The following is a 21941-nucleotide window of genomic DNA, read 5'->3' on the forward strand; positions in this document are numbered from 1 at the left end:
AGCTATTGGCTTTATTCCACCCCCAAATTATCTACAAAATTCTTGTAATTTAAAGGGTTCAGGCAAGCATTTTTGTTCACAGAAATGATTTAAAACAAAAGATGATGTACATGGTCATCACACAATAAACCTGGAAGTGTCCCTCAAAAACTAGCCCATGCAGTTATAGCCAATCTTCTCGTACACTATTTTAAGGAGTCATTGCAAAAAAATTAATTTGCAGTGTGAAGTACTATTTTCAGATTTGTTGAAAGTTATCTTTGGCTTTTAAGCATCTCTGATGCCATTAGCTCAACTTGGTATTTTAAGCACACTCATGTATGCTGGAAAAACAAAACTGCATAGGCTGTGATGATGCAATGGCCTCTCTTCTGATTGTTGTTTCACAATCCAGTGGTTTGACTGGAGGGCTACACATCACAAAGCTAACATAGTTTCAGCAGTGAGCAGTTCGTTTCAGTTCTTGTCACTGGCTTTGACTCACTAGGCTCTGAATCACCATCTTAATCAGATGATGAAAAATGACCAAACTGGCAATAGGAATCAAGGGAGCAGAGGAGAGGACTCATAGAATAGTACAGTTGGAAGGGGCCTATAAGGCCATCAAGTCGAACCCCCTGCTCAGTGCAGGAATCCAAATCAAAGCATTCCCGACAGATGGCTGTCCAGGTGCCTCTTAAATGCCTCCAGTGTCGGAGAGCCCACTACTCTCTAGGTAATTGGTTCAATTGTCGTATGGCTCTAACAGTTAGGAAGTTTTTCCTGATGTTCAGTTGAAATCTGGCTTCCTGCAACTTGAGCCCATTATTCCGTGTCCTGCTCTCTGGGATGATTGAGAAGAGATCCCGGCCCTCCTCTGTGTGACAACCTTTCATGTACTTGAAGAGTGCTATCATATCTCCCCTCAGTCTTCTCTTCTCCAGGCTAAACATGCCCAGTTCTTTCAGTCTCTCCTCATAGGGCTTTGTTTCCAGTCCCCTGATCATCCTCATCGCCCTCCTGTGAACCTGTTCCAGTTTGTCAGCATCCTTCTTGAAGTGCAGAGACCAGAACTGGACGCAGTACTCAAGATGAGACCTAACTAGTGCTGAATAGAGGGGAACTAATACTTCATGCAATTTGGAAACTATACTTCTGTTAATGCAGCCTAAAATAGTGTTTGCCTTTTTTGCAGCCACATCATACTGTTGGCTCATATTCAGCTTGTGATCAACGACAATTCCAAGATCCTTCTCACATGTCGTATTGCTGAGCCAAGTATCCCCCATCTTATGACTGTGCATTTGGTTTCTTTTTCCTAAGTGTAGAACTTTGCATTTATCCCTGTTGAATTGCATTCTGTTGTTTTCAGCCCAATGCTCCAGCCTATCAAGGTCCCTTCCCTAACCAAGATAGATATATAGATAATTTACAAGCTGTCTTTTAGGACAGACCATTCCCAAGGCAGCTTCCAACAATGTAAGATAAGGGATTGTATCCAACCATAGTCATAGAGTAGACCAATTGAAATTATTGCTCATGACTACTTTAGGTCCCTTAATTTGAATTGATTGTATCCAACAATGTCATCTCCTTAGTGCAAGGATTTTTTTAAAAAAAATTATTACCTGCCCTTAACCAGTGAGATGCAGGGCAGGTCACAACAATATAACATACATTATTAAAAACAGTTAAAACAAGTTACAGTCACAGCTAGAGAGGGTCCTAAAATATCTCTCTCAAGTGTCAAATGCCAGGATGAAGAGGTGCGTCATCAGCATATGACAAAAACTGTACAGTGAAGATGCCAGATGTACCTCTGTAGGGAGGGAATTCCACTACTTAGGGGCTGCCATCCCCCAAACATCTGAGGATGGTGGAACTACCAAAAGGACCTCTTCAGCTGTTCATAACACGTGAGAGTGTCAGGAAGGAGGCAGTCTTCTGCTTGTGCAACAGAACTGCTCTTTCCTCTCCCCCTTACCCCCAAACTACTCAAGAGGATGGGGGAAACCCCAGAACAGATTTTTGGGGGTGTTCCAGGGAGAAAAAAAATGGGGAAATTCCACTGTGCAAGCAGAAGTTCTTGTGCTCATGGGATGACTTTGTTGCATACAATCCAGTGTATCTACTCTGAGTAAACTTAGTTGGATACAACTCAATAGATTTAAAACCAGAATAATAAATGACAGTATCCAGAAATAACTTTGAAACACTCACCTAGTAAAACCATAACTTTGCCAAAGTTGTTAAAGATAAAACAGACCCCAAAGTACAGCAGCTCAATGTAAACCTCTAATCATAAGAAAGCAGCAAAGAATCAATTTAGTTTGTAGGTCCTACTTAAAGTCTTGTAATGATGAGCGCTGGCGTAACGCCAGAGAAACATAGTACCATAGATGTGGGGTCTTGTGCCTCTTGATTATTTACAGCTTCAAATTTCCTCTACCAAATACCTTCAAGAATCCAAACATTGTAGATGTTATCCTTTAATGTAATACATTTGATATACATGGCAATTCTTGTGTTGCCCTTTTTCTATTGTGCTTCCAACAGTACAATTGATCAATACTATGCATAGCATGCAACATATAAGCGTACTAATGACTAATAACTTAGAATTGTTCACAATATACCCTCAATGTTTGTTTATTATTTTATATCCTGCCCTTCCTCCCAGTAGGAGCCCAACGCAACAAACAAAAGCATTAAAAACACGTTAAAACATCATAAAAACAGACTTTAAAATACCTTAAAATAAAACATTTTAAAACATTTTTTAAAGGGCTTTAAGACATCTTTAACAGAAAAGAAAAGGTTTAAAAACGTATGAAAAGGCAATTCCAACACAGATGCAGATTGGGATAAGGTCTCAAAAGGCTTGTTGAAAGAGAAAAGTCTTCAGTAGGTACCAAAAAGATAACAGAGATGGTGCCTGTCTAATATTTAAGGGGAGGGAATTCCAAAGGGTAGGTGCCACTACACTAAAGGTCCATTTCCTATGTTGTGATAAGATGGTATCTGCAGGAGGCCCTCACTTGCAGAGCACAGTGATCGACTGGGTATATAAGGGATAAGATGGTCTTTCAGGTATCCTAATCCCAAACTGCATAGGGCTTTGTACACCAGAACTAGAACCTTGAACTTAGCTCATTCCATTTTGTTGGTGGATTATGTCAATGCTAACATTTTATTGGTGGATTATTTTCACAGCCGTGTTGACTGATGCAACTTAAGTTAGTATCCAGTAGGATACAGTAGAAAGCCCACAGTACTTAAGATAAGGCCTAACCAGTGCCAAATAGAGGGGAACCAATACTTCACATGGTTTGGAAAAAATACTTTTGTTAATGCAGCCTAAACAGCATTTGCCTTTTTTGCAGCCACATCACACTATTGACTCTTACTCAGCTTGTGATCAACAACAATCCCAATATCCTTCTCGCGTGTAGTATTACTGAGCAACGTAACCTCACCTTATAACTGTGCATTTGGTTTCTTTTTCCCAGGTGTAGAACTTTGCACTTACCCCTGTTAAATTTCATTCTGTTGTTTTCAGCCCAGTGTTCCAGTCTACCAAGATCCCTTTGAATTTTGTTTCTGTCTTCCAGGGTATTACCTATTCCTCTCAATTTTGTATCATCTGCAAATTTGATAAGCATTCCCTGCACCTTCTCATCCATGTTGAAGACCACTGGGCCCTGGACCGAGCCCTGTGGCACCCCACTTGTTACCTTCCCCCAGTTTGAGAAGGAATCATTGATAAGCACTCTGAATACGATTCTGTAGCCAACTGTGGATCCATCTGATAGTTGTTCCATCCAGCCCACATATAACTAGCTTGCTAATCAGAATATCATGGGGCACATTGTCAAAAACTTTACTGAAGTCAAGTTATATTACGTCCACAGCATTCCCAGAGTCTATGAGGGAGGTTACCCGATCAAAAAATGAGATAAGATTTGGCAGGATTTGTTCTTGATAAATTCATGTTGGCTTTTAGTAATCACTGCATTGTTTTCAAGGTGCATATAGACTGACTGCTTTATAATCTGTTCCAGAATTTTTCCAGGGATCGATGTCAGGCTGATGGCTCTATAGTTCCCAGGTGCCTCCTTTTTGCCCTTTTTGAAGATAGGGACAACATTAGCCCTCCAGTCATCCAGCACTTCACCCGTCTTCCACGATTTTGCAAAGATAATAGGCTGTGGTTCCAAGAGTTCTTCAATCAGTTCCTTCAATACTCTAGGATGCAGTTTGTCAGGCCCTGGAGATTTGAACTCAGCAAAAGTGATTAGGTATTCCTTGACCGTTTGTCTATGAATTTCAAGCTGCAATTCTGCCCCTTCAACTTCACGTTTCCCAAGAGGGTCATAGACCCTGTTTTGGGAGAAGACTCAGCCAAAGTGGGAATTGAGCACTTCTGTCTTTTCTTTGTCATCTGTTATCATTTTGTCATTCTGATTGAGTAGCTGTACCATCGTTTCTTTTCTCAGTCTGTTGCTATCGATGTATTTGAAGAAAACTTTTTTGTTGCTTTTGGCATCTCTCACTAAACTTAGTTCATTCTCAGGTTTAGCCTTCCTGATGCCATTCCTGCAATTCTGTGCTACCTGTCTATACTCTTCTTTTTTTGGGCTGGCCTTCCTTCTATTTCCTGTATGTGTCCTTTTTTAGTTTTCAGGTCATCTCTAAGCTTTATGTGATGCCACACTAGCATCTTCTGCTGTCTTCCCCCTTTTATCCTTTGCCTCCCTAGGAAGGGAATTCCAAAGCCTCGGGGCAGTCACCGAAAAGGCCCTATCTCGCATCCCCACTAGTCGTGCTTGTGAGGACGTGGGTATTGAGAGAAAGGCCTCTCCTGAGGATCTCAGGGCCCGGGCAGGCTCATATAGGGAGATATGTCTGACATCAGTGGTGGACTGGATGAGGGCGAACAAATTGAACCTTAATCCAGAGAAGACAGAGGTGCTTCTGGTCAGTCGAAAGGCAAATCAGGGAATAGGGATTCAGCCTGTGCTGGATGGGGTTACACTCCCCCTGAAGACGCAGGTTTGCAGTTTGGGTGTGCTCCTGGACTCAGCTTTAAATTTGGAGGCCCAGGTTTCTGCGGTGGCCAGGAGTGCTTTTGCACAATTAAGATTAGTGTGCCAACTGCGCCTGTTCCTGGAGCCATCTGATCTGGCCATGGTGACACATGCCTTAGTTACATCCCGTTTAGATTACTGTAATGCGCTCTACGTGGGGCTGCCTCTGAAGACTGTTCGGAAACTTCAGTTGGTGCAATGTGCTGCAGCCAGAATGTTAACTGGGGCTGGTTACAGGGACCATACGACTCCCCTGTTACAAAAGCTCCACTGGTTGCCACTCTGTTTCCGGCCACAATTCAAAGTGCTGGTGATGACCTATAAAGCCCTATATGGCTTAGGTCCAGGCTATCTGTCAGACCGTATCTCCCTATATGAGCCTGCCCGGGCCCTGAGATCCTCAGGAGAGGCCCTCCTCTCAATACTCACATCCTCACAAGCACGAGTGGGGAAGTGAGATAGGGCCTTTTCAGTGGCTGCCTCGAGGCTTTGGAATTCCCTTCCTAGGGAGGCAAGAATTTATTTATTTATTTATTTATTGCACTTGTATACCGCCCCATAGCCGAAGTTCTCTGGGCAGTTTACAGCAGCCATAAACATCAGAACAAACATACAATTTAAAACACATATTTTAAAAACAATTTAAAACACATGCTTTAAATTGGCCCCCTCTTTGCAGTCCTTCCGTCGGCAAGGAAAGACTTTTTTATTCCAACAAGCCTTTGGAACTGAAGGCTGTTAAGGACAGGACTTGAAGGGTGCTGCATTGCTATTGTCTAATTGTATTATTTTAAACTGAGTTTGACTTATTTAACTGTATGTATGAATGGTTTTAATACTGTAAATAGTTTAATTCTATTTTAATCTAGACTTTTGTATGTTTTTAATTATTTGTGTTCTTTTATCTGGAAGCTGTAGTGAGTTCCAGTTTTGGGAAAGGGTGGGGTAAAAATAATGATAATAAATCCTTGATGGAATTGTTTGCCATTGTGCCTTTAAAACTTCCTTTTTTAGAAACTCCCACCCATTAGGATCGCTTGCCATGGAACCTTACTTACCATTGCTCTGAGTTTATTAAAATCAGCTTTCCTGCAGTCCAGGGTAAGTCTATGGGTACCCTCAGCTTTTGCTTCCTTTAGAATCAAGAACTCAAGTATATCATGGTCACTTTTCCCCAGAATTCCCATAATGGCCACTTCATCCACCAAGTCATCTCTGTTGGTTAGAATCAAGTCAAGGATAGCTGAGGGTTAGGGTTAGGGTTAGTTGCTTCCTCCACTTTCTGTAGGAGAAAGTTATCTCCAACACAAGTCAGGAATTGGCAGGGGGGGCATGTTTGGTAGAATTTGTCTCTCAACAGATACTGGAGTAATTGAAGTCCCCATTACTACTACATCATGCCTCCTTGAAACATTGGCAATTTGCTTTGCAAAAGTTTCATCCTTGTCTTTTCCTTGATTGGGTGGGTCGGTAGTAGACTTCAACCATCATGTTCCTTTTATTCCTTGTCCCATTTATCTTAATCCAGATACTCTCGGTGGAGCTACTAAGCTCATCCTCCTGTATTTCTGTGCAGGGATATATATTTTTAATATATAGCACAACTTCACCTCACTTTCTATTCCTTCTGTTGTTTTTGAACAAATTATATCCTTCAGTTCCTGTATTTCAGTCATGGGAGTCATCCCACCAAGTTCCAGTTATACCTATCAAGTTGTATTTAATCTTCTGTATTAATAGTTCAAGTTCGTCCTGTTTATTTCCCATACTCTGGGCATTAGTATACAGACATCGAAGACCATGTGATTTACATCCTGGCTTCCTTCCTACATTTTTATGAATGCAGGAGCCGTTCCCTCAGTTCCTTTTACTATGCACAAGCATTCATTAGTCATTACCAAGTTTATGTCTCCCTCCTCCTTAGGATTTAGTTTAAAGCTCCCCTGATGAGGTTCTCCCTGCTGTGGCCAAACACATTCTTCCTAGTCCTTGTGAGGTGCAACCCATCACTTGCCAGCAGTCCCATCTTCCAGGAAGTATACCCTGTGGTCCCAGAAACCTAATCTCTTGCAAATTTGCACACCTTCATAGGCAGTCATTCACCTGGAGTATTTTTCTTTCCCTTTCTTCTCCTTTTCTGAGTACCGGAAAGATGGATGAGAAAATTATCTGGGCCCCAAAGGCCTTGAGTTCCCTTCCCAGACCTTCAAAGTCTGATGTGATTTTCAGAGCTTGGAAAAGTTACTTTTTTGAACTACAACTCCCATCAGCCCAATCCAGTGGCCATGCTGGCTGGGGCTGATGGGAGTTGTAGTTCAAAAAAGTAACTTTTCCAAGCTCTGGATTTCTTCATAGATCCGCTTGGCATATCATTAGTTCCCACTTGGATGAGAAGAAAGGGATATCAGTCAGTGGGCTTAGAGGGTTGCCATCACTCAAATGTGACATCTCTAATCCGTCCTCCAGGGAGACAGCATACCTGGCAAGTCCATGGATCTTCTCCACATACTTGGGTTTCAATCCCACACAGTAGGGAGTCTCCTACTACTTCCACTCTTCTTGTTGTTGTGGGGCATAGTTGCATAGCCTCTGCTTGATGGAGCTTCGGTCTCCTGTAATTCTTCCCCTGGAGACTAAGTATGTTTTCCTGGGGAGATGCTCCAGGATGCACCTCCTTTACTTTTTTTTGCAGCCAGCCTCCTGCCAGCACTCTCCTGGAGTCCCTCTGTCTGTCTCTATAGCCAATCAAGCCATAGCAATTCCTTGTTGCTGCTGTTATAGTTTTCATTCGAATGTACAAGGAGATATAGAGCCAACAATGAGATTTATTTAAAACACATTGCAATAAAAAAGGATGAGAGATACTTAATGCACATGCAATGTGGGATTAAAAGTGCTCAGTGGCACTTGGTGTTCATTGGTGAAATGGCCATAATAAATTGCTTGAATTATCTTGATTCTCTAGCCGCTGTTCTTATATACCTGCATGTAGTTATTTATTTATTGCAGTTCCAAATGGGTGAGAGTGTGTTTGTTGAAAAGGGCAGGATCAAGTGTAAAGCAACATTTTTTTTCTTTAGGGTGTAAGGCATGCCTAGTTAAAATAAAGAAGTCAAAACAAATCTTGCAACCAGAGAATCCCTCACTTTATATCTACCTCAGAATAATTTATATGCTAGTCATTTACTGGGGATATTTATTGCTGTAATCTCTTTGGCATTTCGTTTTGAAAAAACAACAACCCTAAAACATCCTGCAATATAGGGGGATTTTAAAGCAGCAAGTTTTAAGAAATAAATTATGGTATAGAGTTCCATCTTTATATTTCTCCTCCTTTTGCTTTATATTTTTAATTATTTATTTTTAGCAGGATTAATATACCACTTAATCATCCATAACCTCTAAATGGATTATGTAGACTATAAAATGTTTGTTCAGTTAGTCACAAAACTGAACCTTAAAAATGTTCACCTAAAACTCTGTATCAAAATATAAGAAAATCAGCAGTAGTTAAAATTTATATAAATAAAATTAAAATTACATGTTAAAATTACATTACCTAAGAATGAGAACTATCAAGCTATTGTAGATAATTGGTCAAATTATTTTTTGGATATACACACACACATATAAAATTTATATTACAGCTCTTCTCATTTTGTAAAACTGATGTTTGTATTCTGGGGGTAAAAGAGGAAAGAAACTCATAACATTTCCCAGTAGCCACCCCTCTTGTTATCAACTTGCATCATTGTTTGTCCATCTTGTAGTGGTAGGAGATGGTGATATCTCAGGATACCCATATATAACAAAAAGATCATAAAGAATCTTATATATCTCCCAGCTTTAACGTGTTGCTTTGTTATAATGTTAATGACAACTGAGCATAACAGGACAGAACCCAGATTCACATTTGAACTCATGACCAGCCTTTGCAGAGAGATTCAAAATACAAACCTCTTCCTTTGTGGTTAAATGCTGTCACATGCTCCTCCCATGTATTCTGTATGTGTGTTCTAAAGAGGAGCATAGAGTAACATACTGTCACATGTTACTATATATTGCTGTTCTTCAGAATGCATGTACAGCTATATTGTGGACAATAACTGGGAAAGTAGTTTCCCTTATGAATAATATGTGCCACTGATTCATAGTAGCACAACATCTCTCCCACCAGTAGGGTAGACATTCCAAATGTAGAGCTGGCCACCGAGAACTGGAATGGACACATGGGGTCCATGAAACTAAAGCTATCCATCTGCATTACAAGTACCTACCTGGCAACCAGTACCATCCACATAGAATGGTAAGAGTTGAGAATGACATTCATCTGACCCAGTCCTCTGTTATAGCAAAGCATCGTAAGGCATATTTTCTTTTAGCCAATTAAATGAGAGAATGGACATGATGGAGGCTAATGTTGTGCCAGCATGATGTTGCACATGGAGGTACTGCAGTGTTGTGCACCGTTGTGCAGATTCTGAGCAACAATGTGGCAATTGTTTTCTGTGCCAAGGCTGAGCTCTGTAATATATAAGCGACAAACCAAAATAACCTTTGAACATGTGCAGAGTACAATTTCCGAATCACCAGAAAAGACTTTTTGGAGTGGTTTTCAGATTAGAAAGTGTATCAGTTCTGATTCTCAAAATGTTTTTTTAAAAAGAGCAGTCACAGTATTTAAGAATAGAAAATCAATGCTGGTGTATTGCTTTCCCTCATCCTTAACATACATTGTTGTTGTTGTTGTTATGTCCCTCCATGTCAACTACGACTTATGGCGACCTTATGAATCAGCAACCTCCAAGAGCATCTGTCATGATCCACCCTGTTCAGATCTTGTAAGTTCGGGTCTGTGGCTTCCTTTATGGGATCAATCCGTCTCTTGTTTGGTCTTCCCCTTTCCCCTCTGTTTTCTCCAGCATTATTATCTTTTCTAATGAATCATGTCTTCTCATTATGTGTCCAAAGAATGATAACCTCAGTTTCATCATTTTAGCTTCTAGTGGTAGTTTTGGTTTAATTTGTTCTAACACCCAATTATTTGTCTTTTTTGCAGTCCATTGTATGCGCAAATCTCTCCTCCAGCACCACATCTCAAATGAGTTGATTTTTCTCTTTTCCGCTTTTTTCACTGTCCAACTTTCACATCCATACATAGAAATCGGGAATACCATGGTCTGAATGATCCTGACTTTAGTGTTCAGTGATCTTTGCATTTGAGGACCTTTTCTAGTTCTCTCACAGCTGCCATCCCCAGTCTTAGCCTTCTTCTGATTTCTTGACTATTGTCTCCATTTTGGTTAATGACTGTGCTGAGGTATTGATAATTGACAAGTTCAATGTCTTCATTGTCAACTTTAAAGTTACATAAATCTTCTGTTGTCATTATTTTAGTCTTTTTGACGTTCAGCTGTAGTGCTGCTTTTGTGCTTTCCTCTTGAACTTTCATCAGCAGTCATTTCAAATCATTACTAGTTTCTGCTAGTAGTATGATATTGTCTGCATATCTTAAGTTAGTGATATTTCTCCCTCCAATTTTCACACCTCCTTCATCTTGGTCCAATCCTGCTTTCTGTATCATATGTTCTGCGTATAGATTAAACCATTCTTCAACATACAGTTCCTCCATTAATGAATCTGTCATCCTGGCATCTCTTTTATAGAGTTCTTCAGTGTATTGCATCCATCTTCCTTTTATTTCATCTCGGTCAGTCAGTGTGTTGATTATTCAACATTCCTATTCTTTGCCTTTCATTTCTCTAATCTTTTGGAATAGGGCTCTTGTTCTTCCCTTTTTGTTGTCCTCTTCTATTTCTATACAGTAACTATTGTAATAGTTCTCTTTGTTCCTACGTACTAGTCACTGTATTGTTGCATTTAGGGTTCTGACTGTGTTTCTATCTCCTTTTGCTTTCCTTCTCTCTTTAACCATTTTAAGAGTTTCTTCAGTCATCCATTGAGGTCTTTCTCTCTTTTTAACTAGAGGTATTGTCTTTTTGCGTTCTTCCCTGATAATGTCTCTGACTTCATACCATAGTTCTTCTGGTTCTCTATCAACTAAATTTAAAGCCTCAAACCTGTTCCTTATTTGATCTTTATATGCTTCTGGGATGTTCTTTAAATTGTATTTTGGCATTATGATTGCTTTGTTGTTCTTCTTTAGCTTTACTCTGATTTTCGATACGACCAGTTCAGGATCTGTACCGTAGTTTGCTCCTGGTCTTGTTTTTGCAGAAATTATGGAACTTCTCCATCTTCTGCTACCAATTACATAATCGTGGTAGGATCAGGATAATTACACTGTCCAAAGACCAAAGCATCTGGAATTATAGATCACTCTGACTCCTGTGATTTTAAATCTGTTTCTTGTGATTGGTAAGGTTGTTGTGGTGATCCAGTATGGCAGCATTTATATTTATTGGGAATTTAGTGCCTAGCTTCTTTAGGTGATCTTTACAATCTCAGCTCCAGTTTACTGTGGCCCTAGGAAGTACTCATCAGAATGCCTGATACTGACACCTGGCTACTGTGAGAGTGAATTGCACTCTCATTTTTGGAACATCTTTAAAAATAGATGTGTAGAAATAAAAAATCAAAGTCAGCTGGGGACACTGTGAAGCCAAGCCAGCTCTTAAGTTTGATTGTCTGACATTCACCTGAAGCAGCGCATAGGTGATCATGAGTCCAGCATTATACTTTTTTTTGGTTTTCACAAGGGTAACTTGTAGTAGTTCGACAATTGCAAACATCTCCCCATTTTTATTGCACTCTTTCCCACTATTCCAGTGACTGCCATTACAGATTAGGATTCTCTAATTCAGAAAGGTCTGTATGTGAGGGTGCAACAGGCTTCTCTTGGGTTGCTCACTGACCAAGAACTTCACAATAACTGGCACCTGTTGAACCCTTTTCAATATGTTGGCTCTCAAACAATCCTGGAGAAATATCAAGATGTTCTTAGCTGACACAAGAAGAGATTATGCCACACCAGGCAGGAAATGTCTCCCAAGTGTTTAGCAGATTGACAACTCTATGCAAATGCATAATCACCATTTGAGATTTCATTTGACTGATGGTTCATATCCACCATTTGACTTTCATAGCTAAAATTAAGTGTAGGGAAGTAGCAGTGGGGCTGTGCAGTGAGAAACTGTACTGAGCTTGCTTCTGGATTGCACCCTACCTGGACAGACATAGAATAAAGAAAGAAAAACTTTTAGTCTAGAGAGGACATATCTTTTGGGCAAATGGTCCATAGGTTTGTATATTAAGTCAGGGCTAGAGATCCATGCTGATCTTTGTTGTGAACTGAATCTAGTCCAAGGGAAGAAAGACGATTATATTGCCCATCTAATTTTGAGAATCCTATTGCTTGAAAGAGATTGCCTTGAGCAGCAGACAAATATCCCAGACTTCTTCCAGTCCCAGTTGTAAGAAATGGCTATAGACCTATTACAATTGCTCTGCAGCATTCTGTTCTTGTTGAAGAACTGGGTAATTTGAATTCTACTTGGAAGTAAAGAGTTCCACCTTTGGAAATCCAGAATGGTGGTGGTAATAGTTTTCTTGAAAGATTTGCTGAGCAAGGTACTACTAATTTTTATCTCCCTTTAGCCTGCTGTTTGTTGTGGAGTTTTCTGGAATGTGCTGCTACAAGCAACCACAGATAATGCTAGGCCAGCAGGACAATAGAATGGTGTTAGTATTTAGGATAGACAGTTTGGTTCTTCTGATTTTTTTTTTAACCAGCTATAGGACACTTCCTGTGATACATAAGGGGCATTTCTTCCTTCTAGGAATTTAACAAGGACTAGTTAAATTGGCCTTAACATGTGTATATTTCTGTGACATTAGCAGCAGGCCACCATCCCTTGGTGGACAAGATCTTCCCATTCCCAACAGATTGGAAGTTGTTACCTATAGTAATCTTAAGAGTTTGCTAGTTACTTTCTCCTCCAGCATTTCAGTGTCTGAGATAGTGGGCATGACTTAATCAGATTTAGGGTTTATGTGGTTGATGTTACATTTGAGAGGAAAGCGGAAGACCAAAAAGAACGCAACTGCCTGTGGAAAGAGCTGTGCAAGATACTAAGGATCCCAGGAGTCTGACTAAATCTTGAATTTGGTTCCAGTGCATGGGTCTCAGGGGGTTCTTTTTTGTGGCAACAGACTATTTTCCACGGTATTTGTTGTTGGATGAAATTTATGAACACCCCAAGATGTTCTGTTGCCTGTTTTTGCCCAGTCTGAATCAGGATACTTTGTTGGGCTTCTAGGTGCTTTGTACAAGTGAGAAAATTCCTAATGCTGAATCATAAACATGAAAGACATAGCTTTTTAGTTCTTTCACTGCCACGGTGGTCATGGTGGCTACCCACATCACTTGCTATGGCTGCTATCCTAAGCACACATGCTAGGAAGTAAGTCCAATTGATTACTTCTGAGTAAGCATGCATAGGATTCCACAGCATGCCATCTAACATCTAGAAATACAGTCCATTTACAGTGAGTATGCCAGGAGTTTCATCTAATATCTAGCCTTTAAAAGAAAATGTAATATGGGTCCTTTTAATAATGGTAGATAAAGTTGATTTGAAGTAGGCTGAAGTGAATCAATATAATTCTATTCTGTTATATAATTGAAATTTAGTTTACTTCAATACAGAGTTCATTAAAAAGGCTTGACTGCATGTTAAATTACAGGGTTGAATAGAATGTTATAGTCTTCACTATTAAGCTACCACTTATATCTGTGCTTAATATGACAATCACTGGGAGAAAGAAACCTCCCTTTTGCATAGAATGATCCTTTAACAAGTTTAATCTGAATATTATTATGTTAAATATTACTATAGTGGGACAAATCGTTGAAATGCACAAAATTAAATACTAGTTCAGAGTTCTATGTGCTTTGCATGTGAAGATCTCTCTCCACTGAACTGATCAACACTGACAATGGTGATTACATATTTAAAAACAGGAAATAAAACATAGAAGGAATGAAGGCAGGAAAAACATGTTGGATCTGTTCATTACCACAATCATAGTGTTATGAGCATGAGGGTTGGAATGGATGATTCCTGGGGGTCCCCTTTCCAGCCTCTGATTTGGAATCCTGCGCCTTGGGGCTGGCTGTGCTGGCCAGATGAATTTCTTTTGTTAAACAAATACAATGGCCAGGTAGGATAATGGGTCTATCAGTTGCCCAGCAACTGGTGAAATGGGCCAGGAAGATCCTTTTGTCATTGAAACTCTTCAGGAGAGCCTCCCCTCCCCTTCCTGGCTACTAGCAGAGGTTTGTGCTTTGAGTGTTTTTAGAAGTGTCTAGAAAAAGGCTGGGGCTGCAGGCCAGCAGAGAGGCTATCCCTCTGCACCATGGCTTTAGGATGCCTCCTGCAACCCAGATGGAAAAACTGGATATTGGACTGCTGATATCTTGAACCCCTCCATCCTAAGGTCAGGTTGGAATGTGTGTAAATAAATAAACCATATTTCATAAAGACACTGCAGTCTCCTCTGACCTTCCCAAAGGAAACCAAACCATGGATGAGCGCAGGGACCCCAGAGATCTCACCGCTCGGAGATTGGGGAGGTGCGCAACAATAGGTTTGTATGTGGGCATGCACAGTTCAATAGTACCCGGTGCATGCTCCCAAGTGAATGCTGATTATTTCCTCCTCACAGCATGATTGGGATTGGATCCAGAAGTGCAATTATACATGGAAATTTATTTCTGTGTGCTGCTAATCTTTCTTGAATTAGGATGCACATCTAAATCCTTTATGCATCTAAATCCTTTATGCATAGGTCTGCTTATCTGTTGTCACCACTGAAAACGACTGTGACTTATTGCTAAATTGAGCATTGAAAGTAAAAATCTGGGTGCTGCCCAGCTGGTGCTGACCTTTGACAGGGCCTTCACCGTTGTGAGTCCCCATTTATGGAATAGTGTCCCTGCTGAGGTGCATCTGTCTTCCTTATTATTCAGGAGGAATTTTAAAACATTCCTGTTCAGCCAGGCATTTGATGGCTAAAATATACTAGTTTTGGCGACCTTGAAATTATTAGCTGTGAGGATATGTGACTTTAAAAAAATGTTTTTAATTGTATTGTTTTGTTGTTTGCTGCCTTAGGCTCCTTTTGGGAGGAAGGGTGGGATGGAAATGTAATAAATAATAAAAACACATGGGAATATAATAAGCTTGTTAATATTTTTAACATCATGGGTTACCAAGTCATCTGTACTCATCCATATGCAAAACCACTTTGCTATAGCAGTTACTTTTTAGAATAATGCAGAAGGAAGAGCTAGAACTATTTATTTTATTTATTTATTACATTTGTATACCACCTTTCCTCCAAAGAGCTCAAAATGGTGTACATGGTTCTCCCCTCTCCATTTGATTCTCACAAAAACCCTGTGGGGTAGGTTAAACTGTGAGGCAGTGACTGACCCAGAATCACCCATTGAGCTTCGTGGCTGAATGGGGATTCGAACCCTGGTCTCCCAGCTCGTAGTCAACACTATAACCACCACACCACACTGGGTTCTACATCAGAGGTTGGAATTGATTGGACTCAAAAGTGCAGTTCATTGTGTTTTTGATCAAGGACTAACACTGAGTTAAACAGGAATGACTGCTGAGTAGACATGGTTAGGACTGCAGTATAAAACAAGTATTAGGGTGGCACTGTTTATTAAACAACAATACAAGTCTTTTGTATATTCACTAATAGGCAAAAAACCTTGCAGTTTAAGAACGTACCTATAGCCCACAGCTATTTCTATCAAACTTTAAAAAGCAGGGAAATTGGGCAGCTATTCCATGTGCCATCTCCAAAGATAGAGAATTATATTTTTGTATATTTGTTGGTGTTCTTTTTACTTTGCTTCTTGCCTGTGTTACTAATGTTTCTACAGAGAATCTAAACTAGAAAAGTTTATTTCCCTCATTATTCATCCTAGAAATCTGTCAAATTTATTTTTATTAATTTCAGAGCCTTTTTATTGGTCAGTGTCATATGATGGTGAAGACAGCATTTTTTTGTATTTCAAATTGGAGGTTATGTTCTAATTCTATTTTGGGTGCATTAACAGTGGAGTCAAACTGCAGTTTGATGTAAAATCAGACTGATTCTGATATGTTTCTACTTCAGCAATGACTCGAGCTGCTGGAAAAAAGAGGATGCATGTTTTCAGCCTGCTATGTTTAAACCACTTCATTTAAGGCAAGGTGGGCGCGGTCAATTAAAAGCATAGAGCACACCTAGCATTTTGCTAGAATATATTTCACCTCCCACTGTTTTATCTTGTGCAAATTTAGATACTCCTGAGGTTCACTGGAGACTATTCTGCAGAAGTCAGTGCCATTACTCTTGTGGCTGTATAATTAAGTTGAAAGGTGACAGAGTCCCAGGGAACCAGTGGGTGGTATTCAACACTAGTCCTACTCAGAGTAGACCCATTGAAATCAATAGACATAACTAACATAGGTTCATTAATTGCAATTCTGAGTGGAACTTAGTTGAATACCAACCTATGAGTAGGGCAACAGTGCCTTTTTTTATAAGATAAGAGATACTGAGTTTGAAGCATTCCAAAACTTCAAGGCTTCTGAAGGCCTTGTAAGTCTTTAAAGATACCAGCACTTTGTACATGCTCATAGGTATCTGTCTCTCCAGCAGTTGAGCCAATACACTGAAATCATATTCTGCTTATGCACCATGTCTGTAATAAAACCTTGGCTGGCAGGCAGACATAGGATTTACTTAATAGGGTGTGTACATAACACAAGCTTTGAAAATAGTTTGTGAATTTGAACTGAGACTTCAAGCAGTTGCTGTAGCTTTGCAGCAGCCCATGTAATGCAAATAACACTGTAAACAGCTAACCAATAATGGTCCATATTAGTTTCTCTAGCAAACAGCATAATAAAATATTTAGAGAACTAAATTGCTAGTAAAAATTGGCAGAGGATGTTGTCTGGCTGGGTGTTGGGAGGAAGTGCTTTGTGTAACTCCTTATCAGAATTTTAAGTTTCTGAGAACCACTTATTACAAAAAAAATGCCAGTGTAACACTGTATGACTTCACATCTTCTCTATGTGCTCTTTGTTTCCAGAATTATGGAACACAGTTATTAGATTCCCCACCCCCCGATGAACAATGAATTTGTACAAATGTGCACTCTGAAAACTTTGAAATATGATGGGGGGAAAAGGACAGGGAAGATCACAATAATAGACTTATGAGAAATGGGTCCTCATTTGGACACAATGGCACAAATGCAGCGAATTTAAGAAAAGGGAAAGGGGGAGAAATTGGAAACAATGTAGGGAAAATGATTGGGAAGTATACTATTCAGGCTAATCTCTTAATGAGAGTCAGCATGAAACAATCAGGAAGTGGAATGAGATTGACAGAGCCCCTGTCAGAGTGGCCTTCCAGGGTGGGGAGAGTCCATGATCTGGCCCGTAGGCAGTATGCAGTTCCCTACTGTTGGCCCCTAATGCATAGACCCATGCATAAGTGACACAGGCTGGAAATGAACCAATTCATTCCCAATCGGACTACTCGTAATGGCTTAGTTTGGATCCTCATTTAGGGAATTCATTCAGTTCACTATTTGCAGTGGACCAACCCAATCCCTTGCTTCCAAACTTGCTTGTGGAACAGAACACAACTTCCAGTTGGATGACACATTTATCTGGAGTTTGCAATGCAGTTTCGGTGTGCACACACAAAAAATGTATTTATGCATATTTTAATGGAAAATGCATTGAAAATGTATACTTATGTAAAAAGTGCATACAAAATGTGTGCAATTACCTATTGTGCTTTTAAAGTAATGAAAATAACATATATTTTTTTTAAAAAAAGGGTGAAACCCTTTTGAAATACTGCAGCTTCTGTTTCTTGAGCAATGAGAAATGCGTACTCCTGTAGGCTGTTTGATTCTCTGGTAACTTTTTGAGATCATGAACAGATTCTGTCTGATTCTCATGAACTGCTGTACAATGTATCGGCCTGCTTCTTTGCATTGGTGGGCCATCATGGGCACTGCAACCTTATACAATATCCACTTACCTAGGAATAAGTCACATTGAACACAATGAAAACTTTTTTATTCAGCAAACCTACCCAAATATATAATTTAGTTATCCATGTTTTTGAAACTTTTGCTGGTTCTTAGCTGTGTTATTAATACTTTTATTATGTTACACTGCTTAGAGTTTTCTGATTAAGAGGTCTATAAATCTATCTATCTAACTCCACTATTTGTATAGTTTGCAGAAAGGGTATACTGCATAGAAAAGTGGTTCCCTCCTGTCATTGAAGATATTCCTCCTTTCACTGCAGATCTATCAACCTGTTCAATCCAGAGTTTTTCTGGAACCTGGATGGCTTTTAATGGCTGTGCGGCTGGACAAGTGTAGGGTAACTGCTATTTGTTTCTTAGTAAACATTGTGTTAGATATTAATTTAGGAGTTATCCTTTGGGGTTTTTTAGGTTATAGCTAGATATCCTGAAAACATGTTGAGGGTGCTGTGGAGCTCCACATGCTAGCCCTGCCCACAGCATCCCCACTGGCTGCAACCTCAGACTTTCATGCACTGAGTGGAAGGACTGAAGGGGGATTCTTTGCACATGTGGCTGAATGTACTTAGTATCTTCCCCATGATTGGAAACCCTGATGGCACAGAGTTCTTAATTGTGGGGAGGCTTCTTAGCACATTCAGCCAATCATGTGAAATAGTCATGCTTAATGAAGCCAAACATGCTTATAATCCCCTTTCAGATCTCCTTAATGCAGAAATGTTGGAGGTGGAGCCAGCAGACATGGAAGGGTTGAGTGACAGGGCCAGAATCTATACCCCCATATACCCCACACACTATCCTCCCGCATGATATTTGAATAGGGCTAATATTTCCTGTCTCATAGCATGGGAAGAACACCACATGGAACTTACCATCTACATTATGTGGACAAGATGGGGTGGTGTGTGAGAGGGGGAAATGAGAAGAAATATTGAGGAATGTTGGGAAAGAGTAACAAAGAGTGGAATATAAGTGTGTGTGTGTGTATGTGTGTGTGTGTGTGAGTGAGTGAGTGAGTGAGAGAGAGAGAGAGAGAGATTGTGTTGGGTGAGTGCAAAGCTGGTTTAGGAAATATTTGCTGAAGAAGTGAGTCTCTAATACAGTGACTTTGCTCAAATGAAACCGAGTTAAATGAACTGAGCTCTATTTTTTAGTCCCCGCCCCCTCACCCCTGGGCTGACTGCTTTTATAATGGTGCAGCCTGCAGCTGATTCCCAGTTCTGAGGTGTTATCTAAACAACAGGAGATTTTAATTTGCTCAGGATCACTGGACATTTTTAGCCCTTTTCTGTCTTCTCGCTGTCTTCTCACTCTGCCCTAAGTATCAAGGCTTTCAGATGCAAATCTTTCCAGTGCTTTTCCTTTACTGGCCTGTTCTTATCTTCTTTAAAAACAAAGTATATAATAAAAATATATTTTAGCAGAGCATAGAGATTGTGTTGAGTCTCTCTCTGTGTGTGTATTTAACCTTCATGCTTAATTGTGTAACCCATTATAAAATGTTGATGCTTTGTTCCTAAATTCTCTACATGAGGTGGTGTGCATTAAAGTGTATTTATACTTTTTCAGATTAATTAGCTGTGACCTTACGAACTGGTGTCCTTGTTTAATTGGTGTCTCCAAAGCACAGTAATGGCATAAATCATCTGATAATGAGATTCAGAGCTAGTTGTAGACATATATAATAGCATCACATTGATAATGGCAAATGAGATTTGTTTATTCTATATTGGGTTATAGCTAGGGTTGCTATCTCTTTTTCGGGGCTTGCTCCTGTGCCTTTAATAGCAGCTCAGAAATTAAGAAGGTAGTATTTTGGCCCATTACTTATATTCATTCCCAGAAAAGTTAAATTTGTTTAATTTGTGTTACATGTAGGTGTTAAAGCAGAAGAGCAGGACCAGGAGGGTGGGGAGAGTGCCTATCCTAGGTGTAGCAGAAAAGATGCACTTGAAAGTAGACATCTTGTATAGGGCTAACTTGATTTAAATGTATGAGAGTGCCGAAGTGGGAAACTTGAGTTGCATTCAGATGTAATGACAAATCAAAGGAGTAATGACAACCCTCAGGATAGTATGCATCCTCTCTTCACCTACTTTTCCTCTCTTCACCTACTTTCTTAAAGGACCTCAGGTTTCTTGACAAACCATAGTTTGCTGTTTCATGCAAACACACTAAACTATGGTGTGCTCAGACCATAGTTTGTCATATCTGATTGTGAGGAAAGAGCAGGTTGGAGGGAGTGGCTCAACATTGCTCATCAACATAATCCAATAATAATAATAATAATAATAGGATTACATTTAAGTTGGAGCAGCCAGTGGGGTGGGGTAGTGTGGCAGAGCCATCCTCCTGATGCTAGTGTTGCTGCTGCGTACCAGGGCAGGGCAGAGGTGCGGTCAGGGCTGTGTGGACTCACTAGCTATGTCAAACCAGCACTCCTAGTGTGCCGACTTAAACTCAGCCTTGCCTCTGACCTGTCCTGCCCCTACCTGTCCAGCAGTGCTGGCAATACTAGTGTCAGGAGAGCAATTCCATGGTACAGCTCCCCTCATGCCAGTGCTTCTGCATTGGAGTGCAGCCAATATTTCATTTCAAGAAAAAGGGAAGAATATTTAAGAGATAATAGTCAATATTGGGGTAAGTTTAGGGTACTGGTATCCGTGTGATTGATATATATATAAGATTAATTTCTGAATTTGGGATGTTTTGAACATTCAGCGTAAAACTGAGTAACCAAAAAGAGCTATGTTTGTTCTTCCCAATTAGGTAAAGTAAAAGTCACCTTGTTCCTTCACCCCCTTTTGCTTGGGCCCCTGTCTACTCCTGCCATGTGGTCCTAGAAGGGGTGCCCTTGCAGGGGTTGCAGCCCTAGGGCTGAAAAGGGTTCATCCTCCTTCTGTTTTACAGGGTTACTTCACATATGGAGGAAATTCTTAGAGATCCACTAAATGCTACCTTTATAAACTGCCTTACGGTTTCAATGAGCACCTGCATCAAGGATGCCGCTGGACACCAGTTCCCATCACCCCTGACCCTTGCCAGTGCAGTCTGGGGCTGATGAGTGGTGGAGTTGAATGATAACTGGAAGCTTACAGGTTTCCCATCCCTCATCTATATCCTGCCTACAATGTACCAATAACATAATACTAGTAGATCACATGCTTTGCATTCGGAAGGTCCCAGGTTCAGTCCCTCTCATCTCCAGGTAGGGCTGGGAAATATTCTGTACCTGAAACGCTGGAGAGCTGCTGCCAATCAGTGCTGACCATACTAGACTAAATGGACCAATAGTTCAATTCAATATAAGTTACCTTCCTATGTCGCCCCTGATAAAATAATGCAAAAGTGCAATAAAATCTTTGCACAATGCAAAGTAAAACAGGCTAGATTGATAGATGTAGGGTAGGTCGTAGGTCCCCAAGAGGGTCTTTCAGAAGTAATACAATTCTGAAGTTGTGAAAACCTTTGTGTGGGAAGTTTCCACAATTACAATTCCGAGGCTTACCAAACTCCTGAAATCAAATACTTTTTTTACTTGCAGTTGCATCTTTTAAAATTATCAGTTGTGAATAATTCAGTGGGAGTAGTACAGGATTTCGATCCAAGCTTAGAGCTTTGTATTCATTTCTATTTTCAGGGCAGTGTTACTGGTATCCGTGCCCATGTTCTGGAAAGAAAATAAGGGCTTTGCAACAAAGTGCCTTTTGTTTTCTCGAGGACTAAAACAGCTGCATACAGAGCAAACAATAAAAATAAACTCCCGCCGAACT

General features: G+C 40.2%; 1 protein-coding gene across 17 annotated transcripts in view; it reads left to right on the forward strand.

The window, feature by feature from the left end:
* The window catches only part of SOX6 (SRY-box transcription factor 6), a 765761-nt gene that overhangs the window by 56286 nt on the left and 687534 nt on the right, over positions 1–21941 (forward strand). The gene's annotated exons all lie outside the window — the stretch shown is intronic.

Source organism: Rhineura floridana, chromosome 2 (genome assembly GCF_030035675.1).
Source record: "Rhineura floridana isolate rRhiFlo1 chromosome 2, rRhiFlo1.hap2, whole genome shotgun sequence".
NCBI classification, from domain to species: Eukaryota; Metazoa; Chordata; class Lepidosauria; order Squamata; family Rhineuridae; genus Rhineura; species Rhineura floridana.